The 16,693-nt window shown below is 40.8% G+C and overlaps 1 protein-coding gene and 1 long non-coding RNA gene across 2 annotated transcripts in view; one reads left to right on the forward strand and one right to left on the reverse strand.

Annotated features, from left to right (window-relative positions):
- The window catches only part of RIOK1 (RIO kinase 1), an 88,963-nt gene that overhangs the window by 17,153 nt on the left and 55,117 nt on the right, over positions 1-16,693 (reverse strand). The window lies entirely within an intron of this gene.
- Positions 10-6,172, forward strand: LOC142405828 (uncharacterized). The gene is made up of 3 exons (XR_012774353.1): positions 10-148; positions 2,980-3,077; positions 4,280-6,172. It is a non-coding gene; the product is annotated as an uncharacterized LOC142405828 (long non-coding RNA).

The following is a 16,693-nucleotide window of genomic DNA, read 5'->3' on the forward strand; positions in this document are numbered from 1 at the left end:
GACGTCAGTCTTACCGTCGGGTTTGGCCCCGGCGCGAGCAGCTGGTGTGAGGCGGGCGGGAATGGCGGCGGGGGGGCGGCCCGGGATTAGCATCCTGCACCCGCCGAAGGCAGCGACACGCCGCGGAGGTCTGGCAAGCGCTACGAGGGTAAATCCGGCAGCCACAGGTTTCCTCTGGGGGAGCTCACGGCAACCACTGATAAGTAAATAAATAAGGAAATACTCATCTGTGGTACGTCAGTATAATACGGCATAATGCAGCCTTAAAAGTGTTGCATCTTCAAGCCCTCTTCTCTTTATTAGCAGTGACCGCTTACGCCACAGATTCATGGTTGTTTCCCCTAAAACATTAGTGATGATCTGTGTCATCCGTGATAGATACTGCTGGAGTTTTATCTAATACACTCTGAAATACTAAATTCCAATTTTTATTAAAATAAAGGTCCAACTGAAGCCAAAGGAATTCCAAACTTTCAAGTCTCGCTAGAAGCATCTTAGGTCACTGTAACACCCCTTACACTGAACGATGTGCTAATCTGTTTATATACCCATAAAATGTAGGATTAAGAAAATAAAAGTGAGTGCTGGGCTTTTGCTCTGTGGTACATAATGGTAAAATTTTAAAATGCAGTCCTTTTTGTAGGTGTTTTCCCATTATCCAAATGGTATATGTAAAGGCTATCAAAAATCTGCGATTGTGCAGAAAACCGGGATCCTTGTAGCTTTAAAAAAGATTGAATGCAATAGATGCCATTTCCATCTGCAGTGCTTCTGTAAAGTCAGCCCATTGAGAGTCTCTGAATGTGGAAAGCAACAAGCCAGCTTCTGACACTTCTAAAGCTACAGCTTTACTTCAGACTGTCTTCAAGTTCTGCCACTTAAGCTTCTGACACTAGAGCACCTGGAACCTAGATACCCCTTTCTCCTTTTGTAGAAAAGAGGGAATCTTGTGTCCAATATTCTCTCTCTGTAATAAAGTGCCAGCTGGTAAGGCAGAAAAGAATACAGTGTCGGTCTGAAGAAGCAGTACAACAACTGCTTTCCAAAGAACTCTTTAACCTACGAGGCCTAACTGCGCGAGACAGTAACGCTGCTCGGCTTAGACACTGGTGGTTTCAGCCAGAGGAGAGAGGGAACATTGCTGGAGGGCCCTTGTGCTACTCAGTTGCGACAATACCCAAGTCAATTCCCTGACATGTCACGAGGGAGGTCTGCAAGGGGAAAGGTAAATTCCCATATGAAAACAAACTGCTCTCTTATTTCTTATTATATTGTATTACCTGGAAATTCCCATCATGCTTCATTGTGCTAGACATTACAAAGTGCTGAACAAAACTGGGAGCCTGTACGCTAAGGAACTCACTGCCAAGTGTCCTCTCTGAAAGTGGCTGCAACGCTATGTATGGCACTCTATTTAGCTGCGAAATGAATGCAGGAAGCAGTGCAGGGTTCACCTCTGGTTTGGGAACAGGCAGGACTTGAGCCGGTGGCCCTGTCACATACCAAGACACATGGTCATCTAGCTTAGTTCCAGTTGCTGCCCCGCCAGCATGCCTTGCTGTCACCCAATCTGGGTAGCTTCCAATTTTGGAAGGTGAGATCTGTCTTTGTGCAGGCATGCTCTGAGCTCTTTTTCCCAACCTACAGCCACATGCAACAGAAATTGGATTAAGAGCACACGTTTACTTATCTTTTTCCTAGAACCAGCTGCTGGAGGATTCGTAATCCATGTGGGTGAAGCTGCAGAGAATGCACTATCCTACAGGTTTATTTCACTGTCTAATAAATTATTCAGTGCTCTTAAGTAAAAATACCAATTTATTGTAATGACAGGGAATTGTTTGAAACATAACACAGCCAGAGGATTCCCACATTCATTTTTATTCCTTCTTTGCTCCAGGCTTCCACATAACTTCCGCTACAGCCATAGACTGCAGCATGCTTTGTTTTTTCCCAGGCTTTAAGCACTCATTTGGAAACGGGCGCAAAGCATTCTACAAATGATTCACCTGCAACAGGGTTAAGTGAAACAGGCCACTAGGTGATAGTGGTACCTCAGAAGGAGAATCTCCTATGTTATGAAGTCCTAGGCTCGCTTTAACGCTTGGTCCAGATCTATCACAGGCGAAACTGCAGTGTGGCCTTCGGTGACTCCCTTCATGCAACTCTCAGTGTTGTAGTTTCTAATTTCTGAAATGGAAATAGCAATGTTTCTTGTGTTCACACAACAGGACATGAAGATAAATGCATTAGCATTTAGAAGGCATTTAGAGAGGAGAGGAGGCTCATACCATTATGTAGATAGACTACATCAGGCAAACATAATGAACTGATCAGAAGGATGGAGTGAGGCAATCATAGCCCACAGTTATTCCACCTCAATGGGACACAAAGTAGGAGAATACTGCCCTCCCCCTTCAATTTCTCTGAAGAGGTAACTTATTTTTAGCATTCCGCTGTAGGTTCACACTGAAGGAAAATAGGGACTTCAGGCTCTCCGCTCCTTACTGACCACTGCGCATGATAGCAGGAGGGAAGGGGAGAAGCAGCGTTACGGTTCCATGTGCCAGCCACCATATGACAGGGCACGTGAAAAGAGGTGACAGAGGTTTACCAGTCAACATCCCTAATCCCTTGGAGTATAGACCTCTATCAGCCTACGTACTCAGCTTGGACCACTGTAGCTCCATGTTCCTCCTCACACAAGACTGTCCTTGGAAAACTACTGCCTCCCTTACTCTGGCTATGACTACATTGTTATCCTTCCTGAAAATTAAGAGTCGCAATGTCTGCTCACACTTGGCGATGCACCAAGTCTGTACTTAACACTGAATGTTATGTAAGACAGGGATATATTCTGGTTCACACCGAAACTGGGAAACTGGGTACAGAGACCATACTTAGAATCTCTGGGACTCTTGCTCCTTCCTGGGAAAAGCAACTCAAGAGGACCACTAACAATTCCCTTTATATTTGCAGGATGAAATGTAGAAACCCAAAGGGAAGAAAAGACACTGACTGCCAGCTTTGTGAAGGAACCTTTGTTTCTGAGCCTGTCTTGGAAAATTTGACATGCGGTATGTTCCTGCGGTATGTTAAACATGAGAGGGACTTCAACTGCCATGTGCTAGGATGAGTTATAATGACATTTTATCTATCGCACACCCCTCCCCTACCAAAATATGTCAGGGCAGTACTTTGTAGTTCACAGACAGCGCTGTCTCACAGATCTTGAGCTGGTGCAAAGCCTGTTGAAATCAATAGAGTTCATTAGATTTTGAGGTCAGCTGCCTGTACCTTACTGGTGTGGCATGAGTGAAGGTCAGTAACAATAGGGACTATACAGAGCATGGAGAGACATAGGAGGGGGAAAGAGAAAGCATATGGTCAAGGAACTGTTAAAGTTAGATGAGTCACATAAAAAGCTATCTGAAAATAGAAAACAGCATCTATGTCCTGAACAGTGATCACATAGAGAAGAAATATAAGGTCAGCATTCAGTTCACTTACACGTAGCTTTAGAAGTAAGCTACTGCTGATACATTCCCCTTTTACTCTGCCAGTGTAATGAAGAGTGAAGTAGTTCCCTAGCAGCTGAGTCCTTCCACCTTGTTCCAAGGTGTTAGTCCCTGTTTCTTGCCCACGATCACAGTAAGCTGTCACAATACACAGAGCATGAATAGTTGTGAGGAGCTACATACACCCGTCAAGGCAGATGGCCTTTTCTTGAGATACGGCCTCAGCTGGTTCAGCTGAGCTCAGGCTCTCCAACTTCACTGCAACTACAATGACTTATATCAAAGATTGATAACAAGCAAGTTCGTGTGACTGTCAGAAAAACCTGTTCATGCTGTCTTGGACACTAAGAGAAATCCTGCTCTGCTTTTTGCAGTCCCTTTACTTTCACACTCTGTGTACAGCAGCACAGCAGGAGGCCAAGATCTCCTCCATCTCATGCAGTATGCTTGATATTCCAATATTGCAGGTTATATTCTGACTTTATACATACATTGGTTTAAATGGAAGAGGCACACATATATAGGCAAGAGAAACTATGTAATACGGTACTTCAGTGCTGCTGTGAACATTCATGTAGTTGCATCATGTTTTGGCTAGGTGGCTCCTGATCAAAAATTATACAGGCTGAGGCGGCAAGTGATTCATGTGTTAAGTTCCAAGCAAAGTACCTCTTCTCCATGGCTGTATTATTTCCATGAATATTCTTTGAAACTGTTGTAAGAAACTTAATTCTTTTTTTGATTCTACATAAATTTTCAAGATAACTCTCAGAAAACAACTGAGTCACAAAGTCATAGAAACACTTGCTGTAGAAGCAGCGCACCTTTCTGCATAGCCAACTGGAATGAGTCTTCAGGTGTGGACACAACCTTATTCCCAGAGGAGTAATCCATAGTCAAAGAAGAACCAGCACATCAAAGGAGAATGCTGGGCTGACGAGAAGAAAACATAGATGGAAAAGACACTATTAAAAAACAATTGCAGGAATCTAGGAGAGAAAAGGTTTCACTGCCAGAACAATTATCAGTTAAGGCCCTTGTAGTTCCTCATGAAGAGCCATTTGTAGAAATGGGGGAGTCACTACTGGATTGCATTATTAAAGAATCTCCCATAAAAGATGTGTCTTCTTTTCTCAGTCAACCCCACGGCTCTCTATTCAGGATATATCCAGGTTTTGGTACTGAGAAACAGTTTTCTGGAGAGGATAATTTGAACTTGGCTAGCAAAACTCCCAGTCCAGAAGAAGTCACAGTAAGATTTCATGCTGCTTGAATGGAGGCTTGAATGATGAAAATACCTTTCCCTGATAAAGCTAGGAGTAGTGCTTTAAATAACATGTATATTACAATATTTTATATGTGAGTGCTGGGCCTCCCAGATGTATAATATAAAAGAGAAGTGCTAAGAATATCAAATACAGGTGCTGGAGTTGCACCTTGAATTAACTAAGTTCTAAATGTAGGGGACAGTTCATTTTCATTGAAGTTCCCATTCAGATTACAAATTATTAAAACGTTTAATTTTAATTAATTTTTAAATTAAATGGTGTTTAATTATACTTATTACAAATTACAGATGATTACAGGTTACAAATTGCACTCTTTTGGTAGGCAGCCACTGGACAACAGATAGACCCTCAAAAAACTGGAGAGCAACAATAGTATATCGTCTGATTCTTTGCATGAGAACATAGCACATATACCAGGTCTGATACAGTCAAACAGAGAAGTGAAAAGAGGTATAAAGAACAGTGTACTACAGTACAACAAAAGAGGAAGTACTGAGAGACAGTTTCCACCAGAATCTGTGAGGTGCTTTTTCCTATTTATAGTTTTCTATTTTTTTCAGTTACAGAAAGTGTAATAAAAAAATTAAAACCAAACATTTAAAAATGGTGGATCAAACTCTACTCCTGTTTATTATTAGTTTTATTATAGTATCTAGGAAATACAGTAAAAAGATTGTATGGCCTATTACATAAGGTACTGTAGGATACTCTGACTGTCCCACTCCTTTCAACAGACTAATTCAGTAGCATTTCAAGCATATTTTTTTGCCTTCTACCTCTGTCTTCAGTGAGTAAAATCTCCCTTTTATCAGTCTTCATGAAATTCAGTAAATAGACCAATGCATAGAGCATTGGAAGACTTTTATTTCTTACTGCTTTAATGTAAACATTTCTTTTTCTCCATTTTCAACAGTCTAGTTGTTTGGCCAAGTTTAATTTAGATTTCTTGTTTTTTAAATTCTTGCTTTAAGGTCAAAGATTACTGTAAGTCAGGCCAATTACACTCTTTAGACTTTTCACTCCACTGGAGTTTGATGCAGGTGCAAGGACTGTAGGCATTGTAGAAGGGTGGGCTCCTTCAGTTTCATCATTTCATAATGCTGGCCCACATTGACTTATCTTCATAGATGGAAAATTTCCACTGAAGTTAGTGAAAAAATAGTTTGCATAAATTGAACAGAGGGTGATGAACAGAGAACGATACAACTCTACTAGTACTGTAACAGTATGGGTGAAGCTTACTCAAATTTATCCTCAGTTGCCTTTCCACCTTCTCTGAATAGAATACTGTCAAGCCATTTGACCTCTCATTTTTCTAATTAGTTGATGACAGAATGTGGTTGTCCCCCTAGGAAATGCCAAAAGCTGGTAAGGACTCTACTCCAGCATTCTGAGATATCACTTGCTCCCAAGGAAGACTATAAGGAAGGAGATACAAGCAATAAAGGCGATTCTCTCCACTCGTAGAACAGGGAGCCCCTGTCCAAGTCCTTATGAAGCATCCTCAGATATGTGTGAAACACAGTATTCCAATTACTGTTTGGAAAATTATCATTTTGGGAGACAGTTACAAACTTTAGTGGGGTCATCAAGGAGCTAGAGCAGGCTCAGCAAGAACAAACCCAAATCATGGATCTTCAGTGTGATGATATGGTTTTGGAGGAGTTTAAAGACAGAGGAAAACTACTGCTTTAACGAAGGGAATTTAGGTCTAGATCATGTGACTAGGAGGATGAAGTGGAATCAGAAGAAACAGCCAACACAGATTACTGATTCTTACTATGAAACCATTTCTCTGAAGACCAATTTTAAAGAGTTAAAAACAAAAACCATCCAGCAACAGCATTTGGGAAAAACTCTACACAAGTTAAAAAAGGGTACTGAAGATTGAAGTGAAACAAAAGGCAAATTCACAAAGGAGAAAAATGAGGCTAGGATTTGGCTGATAGTCATGCAGGAAACTTTATTCAGTGCTATCAAATGTCTTGAGGATGCTGGGACTGCAAAAAAAAGCCCTTCTGAAGCATGTGGAAGAAGTTAAATCTGCATATTACCTCCTTCAAATAAAGCATGAGGCAGAATTGAAGACCAGGTTTAGGAGACGGTGCTTGGAGATGGATCATACCATACGCAAGAAAGAAAAATATATGGGAACTGCAGCATCTCAGAAAAAAGCAGAAACATGAGGCCAAGACTGTAACTTCAGCCCTGCATGTGCTAAGGGAGGAAAAGGAGAATACACAGAAATGGCTCCTATTCTGGCAAACAAAATTCCAGGGAGAAAAGGATGGCAGGTTGGTAGAAAGTCAACAGCTGGGATCCACATATAACAAGCTGGCTGCTCAGCTTCGAATCCTGCAAGCAGAATTTGAAAACGATCAAGCTGAGATGAAGAAAATGCAACAGCAGATTTGTGAGTTCAGAAGAGAGAACCAAAAGCTGCAGCAACAGAGGATGAAAGACCAAGAACAAAACCGCATCCTGCAGCTTGAAACTGCCAGATGGAAAAAGAGATACGAGAGAATCACAGACAGCTAAGGTATAATTCAGACTGATACAACACTGTAAGCATCATAAGTATCTATAACAGACAGAGTTTTTAGTTGCCATGTGCAGCAGTTCTCCTTCCCTTCTCAGGACAAACTTCCACTGACTCAAGCTGAGGGTTCCGACGAAGAAGTTGAGAACCAGGAAAGCACGTAAACTTGTGTTTCTCTTCAAGAACTTTAAAGTTAAGATAGCACTCCTTCTCTTAAGTCCTTTACCAGACTGGAGTCCCAGTGTGGAATTTTGTCTTATACAGATATTTCTGCAATCACCTAATGTCAAGTAGTGATTGAACACTTTGCAATTTATTATTTGAAATAAATAAGGGAATAAAAAGTTATGATAATGGCCTTTTTTCACTTCTTCAAGGGAAAAAGGAATGAAAGGATCAGAATGTAAATGTTGCAAAGTTTGACACCTTATCTCTTTCTTTAACCTTGCAGAAGCTTCTAGATCGGTATCTTGTCTGTATCTTCCCTGGGTTGGGGAGGGTCGAGACCGGACACAGTATTCTAGATGCACTCTAACACTGATTAGAGAGGTAATAGTCACTCACCTTGATCTGCTGGCTGTGCTCCTCTTGATATAGCCCAGGATGCTCTTGGCCTTTCATGCTGCTGGCATGAGCATGGCAGCTTAGCATCTATAAGGACCTCTCAGGTCCTTCTCAGCAGAAGCTTCTCTGTGGCCAGTCAGTCCCCAGCCTGTTCTGTTGACTGGGGCTCTTCCTTTCCTGGTGCCGGACTGTGTGTCTGTTGAATTTTGTAAGGTTCCTGCTGGCTCATTCCTGCAGCTTGCCTCTGTCCCTCTGGGTGGCAGTCCTGTGCTCAAGCATATCTGCTAGGCCACCTGATTTGGCACCATCTGCAAACCTTATAAGCACTTTTGCTCCCTCCAAATAATTGATACAAATATTAAATTGGACAGGTCCTGTGACAGATCTCTGCATAATTTGCCTTGTTACTGGCGTCCAGGTATAATCCGAGGCTCCTGAGAGCCAGCATATTACTGCTGAGCTGATAATGACTGTTGGCTAGATGACAGAGGTTAGCCACATCTGATTTATAAACCCCCATACCTTCACCCATTCCCCATTAAAGAGTTCAGGGACCGGGAGGCAGGAGTCACTTAGGATGCAGAAGCCTGTAAGGTTGTGATCTGCTTTTGTAGGCTGGCTGCAGTCTTCAGCAAAGATCTGGAGATTTACTAGGAACTATCAGGGAACCCTGGGCGAAAGGTCCCACGTGGTACTCGGTTCAGGGCTCAAGAAAGCCCAAGCTAAGCGTCAGGAAGCATGCAGCAGGAATGGGGCCAATCCACAAAGGAAAATGGGCCAGAAGCTGAAGGTGACCCCAGCACAGGCAGTGTCCCACCAACCATGGCACAGAACCACAGTACCTGGGTGAGGTGGTGACAGCAACAGGTTCTGCCAGGAGTCCCAGCGACTCTGAAAGATCTCAACCTCTGAAAAGTCAGCATCTCCTCCAGCTGATGATCCTTGTATCATTGTTTCATAATGTTTTATAACACTCCTGGTGCATCTGACAAAGGTTAGATATGTTATTTTACCACATCATTTATTAGATCATTTATTGATTTGATATGCTAAATTTTTATATAAATTGTGTGAAAAATAGAGCCATGACAAAACAAAAAACAGAATGAAATGCAACATGGTTGGGTTCAGTTGCAAAACTGTATAGGTGGTAAAAAAGTGCTTGATTCTTATAGGTAAAAGAAACTTTTTTTTCCTTGTTGCAAGAGCTTTGCTCCTTCTTCACTGAGCAGGGAAAGAAAATGGTGTTCAGACCCAAAATGTATTGTTTGAATTTGAATGTACTGATAACAGTACACAAAGCCATCCAACAAAGAAAATAGATCTGCTTTGTTCATTTCCCATAGCATAAAGTGTAATGTCTAGAAATTAACTGAATCTTCAGTTTCCCTTTTTTTTTTTTCTTCAACATTGACAAGTCTACCATAGCCATAGGTGGGTTTCTCATGTATTGATTACTCCATATGTAATTACATGTACATCTTCTCTTACTGCTTATACTTTATTTCCCTATTCTACAGACTTCAGGCTTAGAATACAATTTTTCTTTCACCATATATGATAAATGACACTGGCCTGCTCTTAGATTCTTTTCCCTTACTAACATTACTAAACACATCTTAATAGAGGTTCAGAAGGCCTCAAAGACACACACACTGTTAGGTTTCATAATATATTCTGTATTTTAATACTCAAAAAGCAAATCTATGAAATAAATACAATCTTAATTACCTATCAGTAGCTTATGTGCTCAGGATCCTCCTAGTAATTCTCTCTGCCATTTGTTATAGCTGGTCTTGGTCAAGACACCACAGTTACCCTTCAGTTAACTCTAAGGAAAGGCAGTGATGAACCCTGTGCTAAATGTTGGTTCTCTGTCTGTTCAAACACTGTTAGTTTTCCTCCACTGTTACACTCACTAGGATGCAGATCATCCTTCTACCACTTCCTTCTAACAGGAAGAATGAAACTATTATTGAACTGCAAGAAAAAGTGAAGAACCTTACCTTTGAAAAGAAAACCTTGAAGAAAAAGGTAGATCTTTCCTGAATGCTTGAGGAATGTACAAATGGGTCCGTCCAGCTGATTAAGAAAGGTTCTGTAGTACAAGAACATAGAAATCTTAGTAATCCTTTTTACTGGACTGATTATGAAAGCTATTTGATTCACAGTGTTTTTATCACACTTTCCATGTGCCTCCCAGTAAAGGAAGTCTACTTGTCAAATTACTGCTTATTTGATTTTGATTATGTTCATTAAACACATAATTATGCCCAGTATTACACACAATACTGTATTAGCTTTCTATCATCATAATGCCTATTGAGATTTAATTATCAGATTTCTAGGTCACTTTGGATATGACTCAGAAAAGAACACCCTTCACCTATGACACTAAGTGTTACATCCTTCTATTAAATTAGTCACTTCTAAAACAAACCTGAAGGTTTCCATTACAGTGTAAGCCAAAACCAGTCAAATTATTTGCACTATTTACTCAGTAACATACACTCAATTGGGAAGATCATAAAGAATGCAGTCAAGAAATGCTTTCAGTGATTCTAATGATCGAGAAGCGCACGCCTGAGGATGTACAGTACTCTATGTGCAGTGTCCCAGAGCGTATACTAGTCCTTTAGGAGATACTTTCACCCAAAGAGGGAACAGCGACTAATTATGTGAACTGAACCTACAGCTCCTTTACTCTGCAGGCTTTACCTTCTCCAGGCAAGCCCAGCAGTTGATCTTCCTTACCTCCCACAAAGGGAGAGAGTGTCTACTAAAAAGGTTTAGTTGCTTTGTAACTTATTCTATAGGCTTATCTCTCAGGCCAACTAGATAAAATTTAATGGAGAAAAGCCAAAGCTAGTTGAACATAACTGAATGTACAGACTGAAGGCATGATACAAAGATCTGAACAGCTGGTTACATTTGATAGCTGTGATTCTATAGCTAAAAGAATGTTTTAAGATACATACTAGAAAGAGGCTCAACATAGAATCTATAAAGCATTATTTCCAGCTCAGGGTTTATCACTAACAGTCTGTTCTTAAAAACTGCTACTGCAATTGATAGTTTTTTATAAGACAAGGTATGTATAAATTACAGTTGAGTCTCAAATTTTATTACCATGAATGTTTAGTTACAGAAGTACATGAAAAACATAGCAATCACTGGACAGTTAATTAATGAAATGAAAACTTTCCAAGACCAAGTTACTGAGGTCAGTGCATCATTATTCACAATAACAAAAATTAGAGGTTGGAGGTTGATTGGATGTACTGAACACTGCCAATATAAATATTACTGTGTACTGTGCCCCTTTCCCTCTTGCTCCTTGTATTTCTGTGTTCATATAGCATTTATACAATGGAGTCTGGAAGCTGATTAGGGCCCTGCAGTGCATTAATTTCCTAGGAATAAATACATAATACAAGAGATGCAGGCCTCCTCAGCTTGCTGGTTAAGTACTTGCTACTAGCTTCTGGCTAGACAGCGACTTGAGCTCCTTTGGGAGGGATGCATGAGTGAGTACGCAGAGTCAGTAAAATGTATTTATGTTGCACTACACCTTATTATATAAACGCAGCAGAAGGACAGGGTTGCACTGAAGTGCTACAGGACAGCTGAACACTGCTATCAGCACTCAGGATCTCATTAACCTGCTAAATTCTCTAGCATAGCGATGTCCTCACTCCCTCTTCCTCATCCACTTCAAAGGCTTATGCCTCATCAACACCACACCTATTATTATTATTATACAGACCTTCTGGAGAGGACAAACTGTATAGACAAGATAGTGGTCAGAACTGGACTTGTTTTCTTTGCAGCAACCAGACATACTGCTGTCTTTCAGGACTGTAATGTAGTACAATCGAAAGAAATAAAGTGTGCATCAAGGAACTTGGAACACTAGCCAAAAAAAAACCAAAACAACCCAACAGGGGACATTTGTCCCGTTTTACTTCTGATGTGAAAAAACATATGGGATCTCTTGCTGAACTGTGGGAAGGTGGTTTGCAGAGCTTGCCACTACTGAACACCCATGTCTGTGTAAGCCCCAAGCCCCTCCAGAACAAACTGTCAGCAGTTCTGAACTGTGCCAGTTAGCTATGCAGAACTACATCAGACTCATTTCCACTCCTGAACTCTTCCACAGTACGAGTCCAAACTATGTAAAAAGGGAATGCTGGTACCTTAAGCCACTATGCCACCTAGGCCTAATACAAGTAAACTCTCACACCTACTGATTTGTTTGATTTGCATTTAGAAATGTGAACATAATTTGTAATCTTGATGTTGACCTCTCTGGCATTTCCAGCTAGGTTTCAACCAATATACAAGGATTAGTAGATAAACATAATTAAATCGACGTTATGAATCTTTAGTCTAGTACCACCAAAACCAGAAACCCACTTTGACTCTCAGGCTAAATTTTCTTGCAGAATTTAAAATGTTGCACATACTATTTATTCTTTATATTCAGTAATTTAACTGTTTAAAAAAAGATTTGATCTTTTACATAAAGAAGATAGACTTAGGATAGTCTATTAAGTTCTCTCTTTACTACTGTCTCACAACTAAAACACTTAGATGCAATTGGGGAACTCTTCAGAAGTCAGGACTCTCTCCAACTTTGTACTTTCCTAAGTTTACAGTCTAGTCCCCTTCTCTTTGGTGAGAAAGACTAGACTTACGACTTCCATGTCCATAATGACATGAATCTGCCAAATAGCCAGACTATCACTGAATTAGTAGCAGTAATTAATTTACACTAAGAGTAAAAATAGCTTTTTATCTTTTGGTGTCAACAACTTTGTTTCTGCTCTTCATGCAGAGGTAAGATCAAAAATCTGGTGGCTAAAAATAATCTGTATGCTTTAAGCTGTATATATTGCAAAACCATCACCCCAACCTTCAACCAAAGTGTTACAAAGAGTCTTAAGCTGGGCAGCCTTGATCTAGGCCAAAGGGAGCTCTGAAGTTCCTTTCCTGTTGCCATTGTTGGGAGCATATGGAATTCATAAATCCTATTAAGCAATCATGGTTGGTGATAAATTTATCTAGATTACTAGATTTTTCAGTTGATTCTTTCTTTTTCTCAGAAAAACATTTAATTAGTCAAGCTCTTGGAACACATAATTTCTCCATGTATTTGTATCAGGTAGATCTCCAGAGAGGTATCCCTCCCTCTTTTTCAGATAAAATAAGGAATCTGTGTGACTTTGAGACAATTTGCTGCAATAGGGTAACTAAAACTCCTTCCTGCGAAAAAAAAACTGGGAAAGCACTGACCTTCAAAGAACCCCCACAATTCAGGTGAAAATCTAGCCGATCTCATTAAGAGCTCCTGTGAACACTGGTTTGTATCCTGTACTGCCACCCAGTCAGAAGCAGCTGACAGGACTCCCAGGGCTGAGGCTTGAGGTATGAGTACTTTCTGCCTGCATCAGTTTCAAGTAAGTTGATCCCCCAGAGTTATGATCAGTGGTGAGAGAGAATAACAACAGCTTGATAGGTTTAAGTGGGAGATCCTCACTGGAATCATGAATAACTGCCGCATATAGTAACTGTTTGTCATCTTCAAAAGTACTATAGAAATTAATAGGAAAAATTCTCAGAATTCCATATCCATAGAATTTATTCTCTAAACTACAAAAAGTAATGAAGAGATAATCCTTGATACAATTCTCTTGGAAGTATAGCATTATCTCTTCTGATTTCAGCAGGCACTACAAAATATAGAAGGGTACAAAATCACCAACTTAGAATAAAATTTTACAGCTTTTGACACTTTCAGAAAAGCAGAAAAATCAGTCTTATCTGTGAGCCCATGAAAAGTCACAGCAAAAACAATGAGCTACCTTTTCAGTGTGCACTGGATTAGGGGGGTTACTCATCAAAACTATTGCACTGACCTGAACATGAAGAGAATCGGGAAGTAGTGCAGTTCTTGGCATATGGTGGCACTACAAGGTATGGACAGCTATAGCGAAGTCTAGAGAAAAACAACTGAGCAAAAACCCCACATTTTGCTAGTATGTAAAATTCCAGGAAAACTCAGGGAGCAAGTGAAAAAGTGAACCTCCTGATTTTACCAACAAAATTTCCCTCTACATTACAAACAAGATCCCTGTCCTAGTCAGGTTACATTTCAGCCGGCTTTTTCCTGAGACATCCCAGTACGCCATCCAAAACTGAGAAACAGGAAGCTGGCAATAGGTTAGGAGTGTATATACGACACTGCTCCTAAAAGCGCTTTGCTGAATCCATCTCTCCTAGAAGCCACTGAGTAAATGCTGAAGAGGCAGTCCAATAGATTCTTAAACACTTTGCCATGCCAAAAGCCAGTATTAATGCAGAAATATCTCTATATGTACATAAACAACTATTTGCCTTTTGCTGATATCTTAGAAAAAGAAACACATATCTGGGAGAATCATTTAAGGAGTTCAAAATGGAAACTGGAAACATGAGGTAAACTTTATTTATAGTCCACAGACTTTAAGAATGCTCACCCTTTTTGTAATATATATTATGAAACTGAAGGCATTTTTCCTAACATTTTCCGTAACAGTTTTACCTGTAATTTCTAACTGAAAAGCTTTTTTAAATGCAAGGATACAATGCTTGTACATAACTGAGGACCACATACAGAATTCCCATGGGCAACGTGAACTCCTAGTGAATGCCAATCTTCTCAGATTAGCATCCGACATGAAAGATGTCAAATCTAAAGCTTACAGTAATGGCAATTATTGTCAACACTTATTTTGTTATGTCTGTGAATACACACACAGAGCAGTCTGCAAAAAAAAAATCTCTCTGCAGCTTGCTTCAGTTATTCATACAGTCTCTCCTTTCAGATTATAAATTGTTTAATACAGGTAGAGTACTTGGCACAAAACTGCAGCCTAATAGGCTTTTAGGCACAGCAGTATTATTGCAGTCACTCTGGGCTTGGTGTTTTGCTAAAGCTACCCAAGGTATCTCAATTATTTTCACACACTTTTAATGAATGCCTTTCTGTGCCCCCACCACATGCAAACTCAGTAAGAGCACCACACAGGTTAATTAATTAGTAACATCAGGATCAGTTATATGGAAAAGCAGCACATAAAGTACATACTCACTACTTAGAAGACACAGAATGTTTCAGATCCTACAGTGCTAAATAGAAAACCTCCTATACGATGCTATTCTCTATTTCCCCCAAGCAAAAATATTTGGCTGCCTTTCCCCCCCTCAAAAAAACCCAAAACAAAAAAAAACCCACAAAACAACCAAACCATGACTAGGTTAAGTCAAACATGTTTGGCCAAAGATTATTATGTTAAACAAATTTAAAGACCTTTGCAGAAAAAGTAATATTATACCATTGGGTGGATATTATCTGACTAGAAATACTTTTATCAGTAGCAATGGATGTTCTTCAGTTTTCATAATCACATTTCATCCTCAGTCAATACTTAACAGCATTTCAGTAACATTTTCAGCATGTTAAAAATATGATTAAGATAAAACTTAGCTAGAAAGGTAACTTTCAGTAATTTTTTTTTTGTGTAATTTGCAGGTTCAAAGTCAAATGAATGAAAATAACATGGAAAATGAAAGACAAAAGACTCAAGACTACATTTACCATTGCCATCACAGCAAGCTGGGATTGGATATTAGGAAAAATTTCTTTACTGAAAGGGTGGTCAAGCATTGTAACAGGCTGCCCAGAGAGGTGGTGGAGTCACCATCCCTGGAAGAGTTCAAAAAACGTGTAGACGTGGCACTTTGGGACGTGGTTTAGTAAGCATGGAGGCGTTGGGTTGACAGTTGACTAGATGATCTTAGAGATCTTTTCCAACTGTAATGATTCTATGAAGCTGCGTATGCACAAATAACAAAGTTACCACAAAATATGGAATGTGACTTGACACTATTCATGTTTCATTGTACTCTGTATGCAAACGCCTGAATTAACTGCGGGAGAAAAGACAAAGCTTGGGGGCCATTTTTGGCCTTGGTATTTTCACTGAACGTTTTGATTGTGGGATTTAGGAAGGCTTTCCATCTTAATATGCCTTACATTTCATTTAACAAAAGATCTACTGAGATGAAGGTAACGTATCAGTTTTATATACATTGCCTATCACATTTTGGGAAACTTACTCAATTAACCATCAGAACTGGCTCAAAACCAGTTATTCTGAAGCAATGTGGAATGGTGAGATTTTGACAGCACCTCTGTTTCAGTAATATGCTTTATCATTTCTCCTTCCAGAGATATGTTAGTGTGCTCTGCAAAAAAAAAAAAAATCCTCATCCGTTGGATTTTACTCCTCCCCTCACCGTACGTTAACTAAGACAAACAGGACTGGCATTCCCTGCATTACAAGCCACCTAAGCTCAAGGCACAGCCTCTCACGCTGCCAAGCGCCGAAGGCATGCTGGCAGAGAAGCGGCCCTGCCCTCCCACACCTACCCCGTCCACCCGCTGTGGCCAGGACAGCCCCGACAGCCACCCCCCAGACACAGGCGGCACTTCCCACAGGGAGATGGAAGCCGCCCCGCCGTGTCAGCACAGGCAGCGCGAGGGCGCCCAAACAGGCCGCACCACCCCTCCGGCGGGAACCCCCCAGCCACAGCGCGACCTCCCGGGCGCTGAGGGCCAATACCAGCTCCTCCCCGGCAGTCGCCGCGCCCCAGGCCGGGCTACCCGGCCGTGATTCCCCATAGGCAGGGCACCCGCCCGGTGCGGGGCTCCGCAGCCCGGGCCCGCACCACCAACAGCG

The sequence above is a fragment of the Mycteria americana genome, chromosome 2 (genome assembly GCF_035582795.1).
Source record: "Mycteria americana isolate JAX WOST 10 ecotype Jacksonville Zoo and Gardens chromosome 2, USCA_MyAme_1.0, whole genome shotgun sequence".
Lineage (NCBI taxonomy): Eukaryota > Metazoa > Chordata > Aves > Ciconiiformes > Ciconiidae > Mycteria > Mycteria americana.